Raw genomic sequence first — 15,419 nt, 5'->3', positions numbered from 1 at the left:
CTTAATAGTGAAAAACTTTGATAATCTAAGGGATTTGAATAAATTTTAAATTTTTTATGGAATTTGTTTTTTTCTTTTATTATTTTAATAAGAGACGATGTAAACCAAGGGGGATATTTGGTACGTTTAGATTTAAGAGTAAAAGGGACGTGGCATTCAATAATATTTTGTAAGGTATCGTAAAATTTTTTACAAGCTAAATCAATATTTAAATTGGACAAAAGTGAATTCCAATTGATATCGCTTAAAATTGGAATAATTGTAGCATAGTCAGCTTTTCTAAAGAGGAAAGTTTTATTATAATTATAATTCAAGGGTGAAGATTTGTTGTAAATTATTGAGATGCAAAAGGATAAATGATGAGAATCTTCATGGATTAGCGTAGAGTCAGCACGAGAAATATATAAGGGGAAACTACTAATAGCTAGGTCAAGAATACGATTATTAGTATTTGACAAATAATTGTATTGATAAAGTTTATTATAAGATAAGAATTGAGTAAAGGAAAGGGAAGAAAAATTAATACAATTGGAAGGAAATAGATGCAGATTTGAGTCGTATTTTGTCCAATCAATAGTGGGACAATCAATAATCAATCAATTTTCATTATAACGAGTTATTCAAAGGGTTAACCCTTTGAAGAAAAATTCGTGCATTTTTCCCACACCCTCTTGTTCACTTCCTCACCCTAGAGGCATTTTCCATCCGTCCAATTGTGCTTTTGTAAAAAAAGATTGCGTGTGTATGTATTTGAAATGTAATTCAATTATACAACCAAACAGCGAAATTTGAATGTGTGAGTGTTGTTATATATTTTTTTTCAACCACTTTACATGTTGACATGTTTGCCGATTGAAAATGTAAATGATTTATGAATCTCCATTACATGTGTGAATTTTTTTCGCTAGTGACGCACTATCAGTTTTTTTTTGAAAAATTTGGTTTACGTTCACCGTAAAATTAGATGAAAGATAAAATTTGAAAGTGTGTTTGTTGAGAAACGAAACACATGTCGAGAGATCGCATCGAAGTTTCTCCATAATTTCTCTAGTGCCAAGTTTTATTCACAAACGGAATAAAAAGTTCGACTTTGCAAAGTGATTAACATAACGAAACGAAAAATATCGTGATTGTATCCCGCCGCATTATGTCGAGAACATGTTTATCGAAAAACTTCGTACTTAAGCTTCAAAATTCTGACTAAATGCATTTTGAATAACTTAACAATACTCTTTCTAGAATTGGAAACATATTACTTCATTCACATATACATATGTATGTGTATACATTTAACAAACAAAATGATAGTCAAACGAGGATTAAATGAAATTATGTTCATAATACATCTTATATCTATTTTAATAGCTACTAATCTACTGATCATTTTCTATTTTACAATTTTAATTTAATTTTGTTAGTAATCAGAGTATTATATTATTCTAATGTTAATGTACAGTATAATAGGAAAGGGAGCTCAAACACCTATTTACAATTCTTATTAATGCTCATAATACATCTAATACATAATATTAATCAAATGCTTTTTAAAGTCGACGATTTAAAGCAGATTCTGTAATCTGTCTTTATACCTGAAGGGTAAAGACATTTTGTTGTAATCACCCAGACTCTTCACAAGTATGGTTATTAGTGATTCTGTTATTTATTTAATAGTTTTGGACCATTGTGGCATTACAGGAAGAACCTAATGCGCCACAATGGCCTACATTTGAAAAAGATATAAAAACATGATATAAAAACAAGTATAATGTAAATAAAGGAAAAAAGCAAAAGCAGAAAACATGGTAAAATAAAATAATAAAAAAAGTAACCAAAGGAAAATAATACCTCATTCAGAGAGAAAAAAAAAAATAACAAAAGTGTAAAAATTAAAAATAAAATCCATAAATCCCATTCTTTGTTTACACTGAGCAAAATTAAAATAGTATATAAAAATGTACAAAAGAGAAAGAAAAAATAAAATAAAATAAAACAAAATATGAATAAAAAATAAAATCACAGCGAGGTCCAAATGGAAGAGAGTAGATTAAGATTCCACTCATTCATCACATTCAAATTAAGAAAGTAATGATGAGCGCAGGTTACCAGATAAATATGTTAAGATAATATCCGACAATCTACGCTCCCCAAGGTGGAAAATATCACATTCAGGGACAGCAGCAACGATTTCATTGAGAAGTCGAATAGCTCTTGGAATAGGAGCCATTCGAAAAAGAACTGTGCGAGCAGCAGGTACAACCATTAAATGATGATGTCTACCACGCACATAATTATTAGGGACATAAAGTCCCAACTGTTCCAGCAACAACGGGCATGACGTATTACCACGCAATAGCTGGAGAACGAAACGAATTAACGAGAAGTTTCTCCGAAGTTCAAGGGAATTATACCCAAGCATGCCCAAAAGGAAAGGAGTAGGATAGAGATATGGGTAGTACCCATACTCTTTCTTATAAAGAAAACGAAGAAATGCTTTTTGCACTTTTTCTATAATAAGAGAGTAGTTTGCTTCATGCGGATTCCACACAATTGCATTATACTCTAGCTTACTTCTAACAAGCGAGTTGAAAAGCAAGCGAGAAGACAAGGGGTTGGAGAATAATCTAGCATATCTCAAGACAAATCCAAGTCGACGAAAGGAAACGTCAGCGATTGTCTTGATGTGGTTGTGAAAGGTGAATTGAGGATCAAAAGTGATACCCAAGTCGACCATTGATATAGAATCTACCGGTCAGTTTGTTAGTAATGTCTGTAACTAACGGAATATTATGTATGGCATGCAGTTTTTTCATGTTAGTACATATATATGGGTGTGTTATAAATTATTTTTACGGATTTATTTTGTATTATTTGGAGCTTGGAAAGTTTAGTATTCGAGAAGTTATTCCATACAGGTGAAGCATAGGTTAATTAAATGAAATAACAAAATTTTGATGTGTCATAACCACAATTAATCGAATACATTTTTTAATTAATTTAATTAAGTTCTTTTGAACAAAACAGATCTATCAAGATGAAACAGGAAACATTTACAACAAGTCTTCATATATTGTATGTACATAAAATCTATCTACATAGATCAAACAGCTTTTGTCGGGGATTTATTATGTATCTGCGGCTATTTCGGGCTATTCGACGAATCACGGTATCGTGTATACAAAAGGGGAAAGTATTGAGTTATAATAACAAATTCGAAGATTTCAGTTGAGCATTTAAACGCTGTATACAAGAATTCAATAAGGAAAATAAAGGTTTTGGGCTGTTTGCCACAAATTTGTCGAAGCGGAAGCTGTAGTTAGAGTCGGGAGGGCGGTTAGACGGCTTTCACGAGGTTATTTTTCATAGACGAATTTAATTAAAATGGAGAATATCGGATGTCGGGAAGGGGAGTGGGAGGAGGGGGTGGCATGTGGGAAGTGTGAAGCGTCACCTCCCGCAGAGCCTTCGGGATCCATTAATTACCTGAGATCTGCGCTAAAAGCCATGCTCCCCCTTCAAATTAATTTATTAATTGACAACGTAATTAATGATGATTTATCACTGGTCGCTGGGGGGGTTGGGGGGCAGGGAGCTCGTCACATTATCCAACATCCCCAAGGATCGTTTCTTTCGCCTCCTTCCTCCGTGTCACTTTTAACTGTCCGACCTTTCGAGAGCTTTGTGCACTTCTCGAAATGTTCGTTTAATATTTACATTTAGTTGGGGGGTCAATAATTAAGGGTGCAAACCGGAAATTAAAACGGTGCGTGGGTTGGAGCACTTGTCGCAATTTGAAAAATTTGATTTTCTCCCCCTGATTACAGACGAAATGACTTGACCAGATTTGATTTTGATTATTTGATTGGGCGATGTATTTTTTTTTTAATTTATAGGAATTAAATTTTTCGAGATAATGCTATAAAATATTTTATATATAATTCTTTTATATTAATTTTAATTGCTTTTGAAATTATTAACTAATTTGATCAAATAATAATATATGTATAACCATAGATATGTAGCGATATATAAACAAAAATAACCCAAGGTAATTCAGACCTATTATTTAAGCCATTTCAGAGGTCAGTTAAGTTGACCCATAAAATACTTAACGTGAGGCCACCCCGTCCCCTAAAACAAATATAGTCTGATATGGTTATACAGATCAACCTATTTGGAACCAATTAACCTTGCATCAATGATCTATTATTAAATTTTGTTAGAAAAAATGATAACAAAAATGGGGATAAAAAAAAGTCAAATACAAAATAGCCCTAGAATAAATAGCTCAACATGAAATGGCCTTTAAAAACAACCCGCATATGTTAAGTTGTTAATAGAGTTAAGATTTAATCTCGAACTTTGATTATTAAGAAGAATTTTCTTATATAATAAAAACACAGTATAACATAAAAAAAACAAATAAACAAATTTAAATTTTAGTATAAATTTTAACTACTTTTAATGCTAATAAAATCCTTATAAACCCACACACGTTTCTTGATGAAATTGATTTCATAAATACAGTTGAAATTTAACAAAAAATCTTCATTAATTGAAATCTTCCCGGTTTCGTAATAAATTGAGATTGATTAAGCTAAAAAACGACCTATTAAATATTTTTTTTAATTATGAATTGAACCGTTCAAAATCGACGAAAAATTTACGTTCTATTAATTGATCCATTGAAAATTATAATTTGCGCATTATTAAAGTATACGCAGTTAGATTTATTGCAAATTGAGTGCAAATCAATTTAGTCACGGTGCAATCGCTTACCATAAATGCACTCAGCATTGCAAATTGTCATTGATTGTCTCGTTCACTGTACTGCAATTATCAATGATAATATTATTCCAAGCTAATAGTACATACATACATATGTATTAAGGTGTAGAATTAACAAGAAAATTATCCAAGATCGGATAAAAATTGGGTAAGCCACCGTTCAAACAAAGAAAGCTCTCGTTAATTAACCGAAGTATGATACTGTATGTATTGGCGAAAATGGGAAATTTCGCGCAAGTAAATAAACTCCCGCGAGGTGAACCTTAAAGTTTAAAATTTGGCCTCGTGTAAATATTGAATGTAGTTTGTGCTCGAATTACAAAGTAAAACCTTTCAAACAAATTTGCTTTCTATGTAGTTGCGAACAGGTTGTAAGTAACTCGACACTGTTTGACGTTGCTGTACGTTTTGGGTAAATATTTTCCATGACTTTGTGATCATAATACATTATATATTTCGTGTGAATTTTCTTCGTATGGTTGAGGATCAAATGATATCTTCTATCCTCAAATGGTATCAAGAAAAAGGCAAACTCTTCAATAGCCCCGACACACGTGAAATAGCCCTAGACAAAGCAGACCGAACATGAAATAGCCCAAAATAAAATAAACCGCATATAATAATAAGATAAAATATTTATAGCTTCAAGCAAAAAGTTGACACGTCAGTGAATTTCTATTATATTATAATTAGGTCAGTATTCCGTACTTAAAATATCCTTTGATTAATCGTACGAAATTAATAACATGAAATATGACATTAAAAGCGAATAATTAGACTTGATAAATTATAACGCTGTAATTTTTATCATATAAATTTGGGTTATTAAAGTGTTGACGTTTATTAAAAGTTCTCTCGTATATAATTAACGCTTTTTATGCGATATTTAAAAATTAGACAATCGATCAAAGCTTAGTTGCTATCTTATTTACATTTAATCACAGTAAATGTAATAGATTATATAATAATATGAGGTTATCATGTTATACGACGGTTGGTGATCAAAATTTTGTCTTCAAACTTCTTAAAAAAACTGCAGTAAAATAAAAGTTTTTTAAAACAAGGTTTTTTATATGTTTGTATATAGAAATATATAAAAAGTACTAAAATATAAAAAATAAATATAAAATAAAATAAAAAGAAAATTCAAGCAATATATCAATAAAAAATGAACGATAATATAAACTATAAATATAATATATAAATGATATAAATAATATTTCAGATATACAATTATGTTTCAAATTTTTAATCTTAATTATAAATCCGCCCTAAAAAACCGTCTTAGTGGAATATCTTTATTTGAACTATAATATAAAGTTTCTTAAAGTTTATTCAACGATGTTTAGGATTTCAATCAAGATTATGATCCCGGCTTAAATTAATGTAATTAAATATATTACTTAAAGCCTTGGGTCGCCGCGTAAGTATGAAATGATATAAAGATATAAACAATTAAAGTCTGTCAAAACGATAGGGTGGTGGAAAGGGAAATATATAAGTCTACTTACCAGTAAACGTCAGGATGGTCAAAATTGTAGCATTTTTAAACCTGTCTATTACAATTATTTTTCACCATCAAACCATCAGAAACGATTTAAATTTCCAACGATGACTAAACCGCACAAAATGGCAAAGTTTCAAAACAATCGGAAGACTGTTAAAAAAGATACTGAATCGATTGCGAATTTATAATTGCCATTTTCAAATATCTCTTTGGAGTATTAAAGGAAATAATTGACAACCCTTCGATTTTATTGGAATTTAAATTTTGGGCGCCTGAATGAGGTAGAGCTTTGCGTCATCATTTACTTTTCCAACCTATTCCTGCGAAAACGTCTGCTTTCAATAACTCGTCTCTTGTAAGGGCTATCCGGTTCCTTGTGATGTGATAGATGAACATTTTGACCTGTTTAATTGTCATGTTGATGAACTGGTCAGCTTCATGAGATTCAACACGATTTTTATTGTTCTTTTCTTTGTTATTTTATTTTTTTTTTAAGACTGGTGTGACGCTTTGGGGGCAACCTGTCAGGTCACATTGGTCATATTATCGTTATTATTATTATAAAATAATTAATAAATAAATAATAATAAAGAGCCTCGTATGTAATATGTATGCATCGGATGGGACACGTGGTAGGGAAGATCATTTTTTGTCTTCCTTCGTTTATTAAATCTTACATGTACACATTTGGAATCTGGGCTCAAATTGAGACGAAACGCGTGTGAAGTAGGACTTTTAGAAGCATTCATTTGAAGATATCAATTTTTAATGAAAAAAACCGTCTAGTCACGACCGTTCAGTGTCATCGGCTGGTGTTCGTCGTCAGGACCCTTGGAGCTGAGCTCGTGGGTCACAATCGGTGCCAGTCGGCGACGAACAGTTTCCAAAAGTGCTTCATCACCACCCCAACAATGCTGAACGTCGGTTATCGGATCGTGGTGTGGTGTATGTACGTGAACGCGTAAATACCTGATTAATTGCTCACGCTCCCTAAGGAGAAGCCCCGGAGAAGGTGAGGAGGAGGCCTTCGACAAAGCAAGCTATGCGAGTTGCTGTTAGATTATATTATATAAGACGAGGGTGTGATCAAAATTATTGAAAATATCCATAGGTATTGTAAAAGATGCGATTCAAGTTTGAGTTGGTTATCTTCAAAATAGCACCTTTGACTAGTTTTATATGTTTGTTTAAAAAGTCTTGTCTATCGCGTCTTCAAGTCTTTTGATGTTTCCATTTGAAGTTTTAATGCGAAAGTAAAGCTGGAAGTTTGATCTGATAACTATAGTGGGTGTAAACATATAAACAGTTTTAACCAGTCAAAAATCAGAACAAACAAAAAAATCAAACAAAGTTTGCTTCAAAATACTTACACCCCTCGAAAATGCTGCTCAAAAAATGAATAGCCTCGATGTTTTTGTCTTGGAATATTTCATTGAAGTTTAAATATATGCGAAAATTTTTAAATGGTTTATCTTTTAACAATTATATTTGTAATTAATTAAATTGTAAATTTTCCAAAAATAAATAAATGACATCTATGTACATACATATGAATGTATATTATTTCTCTGTGATGCAATTTATTTTGATTTTATCTACCTACCTGTTATATTGTTGCGTACGGGTGGGTGGAGGATCCAAGTAAAAGGCCAACAGTCGTTTCACAGCATTTATTGATGATTCAGGAGATACACGTATTGCCAGTGTTCCGTCCAGAATGACCTGATATCGCCTACGTACCGCCTTATAAAGGGTAGATCTCTCAGGAGGCCTAATCTGTTTACCTACTGTATAGTCACGTATTCGGATATGTATTCCCACGGTATGAGAAGTGCAATCATTGTTTAGCTTTCATGCACTTAGCTTGTCGCTAATCCCTAAAACCACTTACACCGGTCTCACGGTCTCTCAGGACGTCTAATCTGTTTACCTACTGTATAGTCACGTATTCGGATATGTATTCCCACGGTATGAGAAGTGCAATCATTGTTTCATGCACTTAGCTTGTCGCTAATCCTTAAAACCCACTTATACCAGTCGCACGGTATGCATTTAGTTAATCCGTTAACAGATATCCGTTACAGATAATCTTTGAACGGTCACACAGTCTCTGGGATTCTATTCGCTTAATCCGCGGCGTACGTTACAATATTATAATATTTATATCAGCGGTGTGGACAAGTGGTTAGCATATTATGCTTTCTAGCAGATTGGTCATGGGTTCGAGTCTCACAAGAGTCCCACTGCTGGCCAGATCTTGGTTTTTTGACTGCAAGTCGATCGTTTCTTATCAGAGTTTGCCAATTTTTCTGATTTTCATTGAACTCGGAATCTCGTTTCCTAGCAATTATAAATTTAAAATTTCTACTAAAGATAAAAAAAAGTGTATATACAGACTTAGGGAATAGTCGTATATTTCTTTGAACAACAAAAAAGGCACCGCACTTAGCGGTGGCTTTGAGATTTAGTAATGGATGAAGACCAGTTCATAAACCAAGAAAATATCATTAAAAGTAGTTTCAATAACCTACACAAGGCCTTTTAGAATTTCGGCAATTTGGGTTATCCATTAATTTTTTATTTAAATCATTAAATTATTTGTGCATTTTCAGGATCTGCCATTTTACGGCTGTTACATATATGTATATGTAAAAAAACTACAAACTAGCCAGCAGTTTGACTTAGTGGTAGCGTATATATTTAGCACCACTGAGGTCAAAGGTCCTCGAGTCCTCGCCACTGCTGGTTAGATTTGGGGGTTTTGTGACTCCAAATCGATCGTTTCTCTATCAGAGTTTGCCAATTTTATCTGATCATTGCTGAAACGGTTCCTGAAAATGGGTATTAGATCTAATCCAGTCGTCACAAAACCTGCCTGTGTATAATTTGTAATAATTATACACAGTAATCTGAAATCTATAGATATCTCTATAGAAATCTCTATAATTTCGTATTTATTATATGTATAAAAATTGTATACAAAAAAAAATCTAAAAATAATCCATAGATGTCTCTTTGATTATTATTTCTTTATGCTATATATTCTGATTGTATATGTATGTATTACTGTATTTCTGATTTCTGATTGTTTATGTATTCTGTATTTCGTTAACGTACACCCGTCGTATTGGAGCAAATCTGTAATGGCAAGTGTATATTGATTTGTAACAATAAAACAAAGAATATGTATATACATATAATACAAATTTAATTATTTGTAATAATACAATACATGTATTTACATTTTTTTTTCGATATAAGCCAGCAGCATAGCTCGGTCGTTAAGCCTCTGCTTAGCGTCGAGAGGCACCGGGTTCGATCCCATGAGCTGACCTCGATTGAAAAGAAATTTTCTGAGTATATCTGTAGTGTTGCTGGTCAGACCTGGATATTTGTGACTCCAGGTCGATCGTTTCTTATCAGAGTTTGCCAATTTTCTCTGATTTCATTGTTGAAACGGTTACCGGTAAAATTGGCTCAATATCTTTCCTACCTACTATGTCACCGCTATTTGAGATTGATTAATGTATAATAAAATGTATGTTTCAGTGTCTCGTAATTCGGCGACTTGTATAACAAAAAAAAGCTGCAATGTTTGTAATTGGCCAGGAAAGCGCATTGGGGTTACCTGTAAGACCTTTCTGGTATATGTACATATATACATATGCAAAAAATAAATAATATAAAAATTTAAAACTTAATTTTCTGAAACCAGCGAAAACCTCTATTTCTTTCGGGCGGTTTTTTGGAACACCTACTTCTATCATGAATGTTGTGACGGTTACACCTCGAATGACAACAATTAAATTAGGTACACAATTCGATGCGACACGGTTACTCTCAATATTGTTCAATATTTAATTTTATTTTTAAAAACTCATACTGAAAAGAGAAATAACTGGATACGTAGCATATGCCAGGGACTTGACAAGTCACGTCGCAAGAAAATAAAACGCTCTAAATAATCAAAACAAGCAGTATGAGGCATTAGTTCCAGCACGTCATTCAAGATCGATCGAATTACTTGACGCGCCATTACGCATACGTGCGTCGCTAGCGATTTTAATATGGCGCGGGTATAATGTCGATGATGACAAATGGCGGCGGATAATGTTTTACATCCCTCTTCCCATTTCATCCCCCAAGAAAACCCCCCCACACAGAAGAGGAGAGGGGCTCGGATGCAGAATGCGGCTAATTTATATCGAATATGCTCCATCATGTTCCCGCTTCGACATGCTGCGGAATATTGATTCAGGATCGGGAACGGAAACCGTCGGCTTCCTATGACGAATCTCTTCCCAACTGTCCGACACTAACTCCCGAGTGAGATATGCTGCAGATAAAAATGAGGTTTTGGGGGTGTGGGAGGGTTCCAACACGTGTTCGCACCCTCTGGGGAGTTGCGAGGGCGCAAAGCGTATTTCTTGTCCGTTAAGTCTTTATAAAACCATAATTTTCGTTTGATACACTTTCGGTTCGGAGTTCATACTTTACACGGACTACTCCCCTGTTTAAGATCCTCTTGAATTATTGTAAGGCGTTCTGGAAATACATATAAGCCAGCAGTATGGGTTAATGGTAGTGGGTATGTTTAGCACCAAGTTATCAGTGGGTTCGATCCGCCATACTGCTGGTTAGATTTGGGGGTTTTTGTGATTCCAAATTGATCGTTTCTTATTAGAGTTTGCCAATTTTATCTGATCATTGTTAAAACAGTTCCTCAAAATTGGAAAAAACTCATGTTTCCTGTAGTCACAAATCTTCTGTATTTATTGTGTGTATAATTTGTAAAAAATATGTACAAAATCTAAATCCATAGAAGTTAATTAATTGTTATTTCGTGTTCTTCAGCTTATGTAATAATAAATGCTGCATTGTTTGTAATTAATTGTCCAGGAAGGCACATTGAGGTCTTCCTGTCAAGCCTTCCTGGTATATGTATATCTATGTAAAAATAATATTTTTTTTTTATTTTATTTAAATTGGCACACATATAGAATTAAGTATAAAAAATAAAGCAGTACAGTGAGACAAAAAATATACAAATATTAATGAAAATGTTATATTCCGTGTACAGTGAGCACCACATAGTAATATAAAGCAAAAAAAAGAAAAATTACAAAAACATATCGAAATTAATAAACAATGAATGACAATAAAGGTGAAGAAGCAAATTAACCACAGATTTGCTTCTTCACCTTAGCCCTAAAGTTACTGAAAGAGTCAGCAAAAGGGTCGGGACAATCATCCATACTATCGTAAAGACGGAATATACGTGCGATTGTACTATTAAATGAAGTGTTGTTATGACAAATTGGTGTATATAACAGATTTATACATCTGGTGAATCGGGCATTAACGTTAAAATTAATTTCGTTCAAAACAGATGTGTCAAGGATACTATTAGCAGTCTTGTATAAAAGTACCAAATCAGAAACCCTTCTGCGCTGAGACAAACTTGCCATCTTGAAAAAAGAGAGTCCGTCATTGTAAGTTGGTAAAAATCTTACAAGACCAGTCTTATGGGATAAATGGCGCAAAAAATGCTCTTGAATTGAATTATGTACATATGTAGATGTTTACTTGAGGTGTGCGTGCATTCGCACGGCACATTTCAGGTATTGTTTCCTAACGCATGCGCGCTTTATGTGTTCATGCGTTGTTGTTAATTTTGTACTTGGTTATGTACAGTGTGGTATTTTTATTAGAACAGTGATGTGCGGTTGTTCTTGTGCGATATTCATGAACAACCATCTCGTTCTCCGACGAAAGGGTCTCTTGGACTGTATTCGTTGGGGGGGGGGGGGGTGGCCTCATGTTGAGGGCTTTAAGGGTCAAATTCCGTGACCTTTAAAGCGGGCTTAGTATGTAGATGCTTAGTAGAGGAGAAAAAGTAGATTGAAAAATTGCTATTGGTTTGTTAATTGGATTTGTCAGTCCTGACCTCGATCTACTGCAAAACTTTGAATACCAAGTTGGTATAACGAACTATCTTGTATGTTCCCAAATATGTAAGTAAATTTAATTCTTTTCGAATTGATAGAATTATACCTTTGAATGCTGAATATCAGATGCTATATATTTCCGGTTTTTTTTTGCGAAATGGAAACTACTACGTATGTACATACATACATATATACATTGTATATAAAGATTAATACAATCTTTTGAATTTACAGAGAACGTGATGAAGGGAAAGAAATAAAAACTAACGTCGAAGAGAAATCTTAAGGAAAAATAATAGAATTTCTTGATAAAAGACTTCAAGACGATGTGATGGTAATCGTAGTTTTGATTTGAAAATAATCCGCAGGAATGTTTATGTAAGTGGAAATGAATTTTGCAAATTTTCAACGAGGGGAAACTTCTAAGAGGAAAAGTGGAATTTCATAGTTGAAGAAGTTAGACAAATCGATAGGATGATAATCATAAACTCTTGTAGAGGAGACTGGATTTGAAAAGGAAGAGTCAGGAATATTTATTTCATATTATACTGTTAACCAGAATAATAGACTAGAGATTAGCATATACACAATGCTTTGAAAAAAGTGTGTCATGGGCTCAAATCCCACTGGTTTCTGCTGGATTTGTGACTCCAGGTTGATCGTTTCCTATCAAAGTTTTCCAATTTATCTGATTTTCATTGAAACGGTTCCGAAAAATCGGTAACCTTACCCTTTTTCTCGCTAATCTCGAGTTTTCAGAAATTTCGAATTTCGTTGAATTGTATAAAATGCTGCAAATTTACAAAAATGACCATAGATGTCTCTGTGGATGTAAATTGATATGTATTTACCTTGTAAAATACGAATAATTCTTGTTAGAAATGAACAATGTTTCTTGCTAGGAAGGCGCATTGGGGTTACCTGTCAGGCCATCCTGGTATAAATTTAAAAAAATCCACAAATTAATATTAAATACTTGATTTAATCATTTTATATGAGATGAGAATAAATGAGAGTGAAAAAAGTAGTTTTAACACTGTTTAAATGGTTGCAAAGGGTGGTAGAAAGGCGAGCTAGCTGTCTCTGCTCCAATCTGACTCAATATTTAGATTTTAATTTTAATGAGTTCGTTAATAACAAGCTGTGTTAGAAAGAGTAATATTTTCTTTAATTTCTGTCCAAAAATGATACAAGGTGCTCATGGAGACAGGATTCGCGCACGAATACATTGGGAGACACGCTTTGGACAAAAAGTGCGATTCTTACTGTGTCTTTTGCGCAAGTTAAGCTTTTAAATGTGTCGACGATGAATTAGAATTTCACAATGAAGTATGTATGCTTCATTGTGAAATTCGTACTTTATTCTGTACTTAATAATAAATGCATAATGTTGCGAGTAGATAAATGGTACATGCTTCTCATTTTCTCTCTGTTTCAATGTGAATTATATTACGGAATAATATAATGCTTTAACGAACTGCATAACTTAGAGAAAATTCTGAAAATGAAAAGTCAAGCAGTGGATGTATAAAATATAGAACGGTGTCAAACAATGTAATATAAATACTTCGTATTTTTATATTATACGAACAAAGTCGTACTTATTTTGTATTCAAATGTGAAATTTATTGAAGCAATGCTCAAAATATGTCGTGAAATATTCGCATACTACGATCGAAGTAACAAGATTTCACATTTATTTGAGTCGGTTAGTTTTACTCGAAAGCACACGGTATATTATTTGAATAGACGCAATATTTTACTTTTTATCGTGCGAACATAAAAATGGCAATTGAATCTAATGAAAATTTTTTATGTAAATTGAACTTTGCGTCTTAACCATGAATGCACAGGAGTCCAATAATCGTTTAAAAAATGTATACTCAAATATTGCCAATGTATATATGTATGTATGTACATTTACGATAATTAAAATAATTTCAACTCAATCGAGTAGCACTGGATATAAATTTAAATTTACGTTAAAACTGAATCGTTCATAAATTCATAAAAGACTGCGAATCCCCACCGGGGCGAAGCGCGCGAACGCAAAACTGTGATTTAGGAAATAAATTGATCCTTAAGTAAATTATTCCTTAATTGTGAAATATAGAGTTGAATCCAATTAGAAATAAAAGCACCAACACTCTGAAGCAACAACACAACAACACCCAATTGAAACATTCTACGTTTATATATTAAATTTTATATATTATAGCTGTCTAGTTTACATAAAGTTAAACGCACGTCTAGTGCATCATCAGTTGTTTTAATTTTCAATTACATACAGACTGGAAATGTTTAAATTTTCAATCGAAGCTTTAAAATATGTATAATATATACATAATGTAAAAACGTATTTGAATAAAATCAGATTATAATCGCTACTATCTAATTTCCCATGAGATTAGAAGCGAGTGAAAAAACTTCGCCCTATTTTGTATTGAACGTTACCCTAAGTCCCATAACACTAATTACAGTCTCTCGAATATTATATACCTGACTCTCCCTAGGTAATAGTTCTTATAATTAAATTTATCAATACAATGGTTTTTTGCAATGATTTTACATCCTTATATAATTTTATGTACCTACATACATACTAGCTGAACCCGGGATGCGTTGCAATGTCACAATAACCGTTCCCATTCCCGTTCCTGTTCCCGTTCCCGTTCCCGTTCTCGTTCTCGTTCCCGTTCCCATTTGTCAGAAAAACGCAAAACGCAGCGAAAACATTTGAAATTATTGCGTTGCAATGCCACTCATTCCCGTTTATTCCGTTTCCGTTTTCGTTTTTGGCAATAATCAATGTTTGTCTGTCTGTCACGTATGCGTTCCTATACTTTACTATAATTTAATTTGATTATTGAGTATTAATTTGAAACTGAAACATTCACTTATCAAATCGCATCAAGAAACGGGATTTTTTTTATTTTATTTTTATTTTTTTACATACATATTTTTTACATACATACATATATACAAATATACCAGGAAGGCTTAACAGGTAAACCCCAAATGCGCCTTCCTGGTAAACATAATTATTACATAGATACATGTAAATCTAAACAATATCTGACATCTATCGTCAGATATTACAAATATCGTATTAATACGATAAATAACTTTCATGTAACAATACGAATTTTATATTCGATAAACAACCACAGAGACATCTG

At 32.9% G+C, this 15,419-nt stretch overlaps 1 protein-coding gene across 1 annotated transcript in view; it reads right to left on the bottom strand.

Annotated features, from left to right (window-relative positions):
- LOC143919074 (semaphorin-2A-like) overlaps positions 1–15,419 on the bottom strand; it is a 401,435-nt gene that overhangs the window by 53,234 nt on the left and 332,782 nt on the right. The gene's annotated exons all lie outside the window — the stretch shown is intronic.

Source organism: Arctopsyche grandis, chromosome 11, assembly GCF_051622035.1.
Source record: "Arctopsyche grandis isolate Sample6627 chromosome 11, ASM5162203v2, whole genome shotgun sequence".
Lineage (NCBI taxonomy): Eukaryota > Metazoa > Arthropoda > Insecta > Trichoptera > Hydropsychidae > Arctopsyche > Arctopsyche grandis.
Note: the sequence above shows the minus strand (reverse complement) of the source record. Positions and strands in the feature narration are given on the sequence as shown.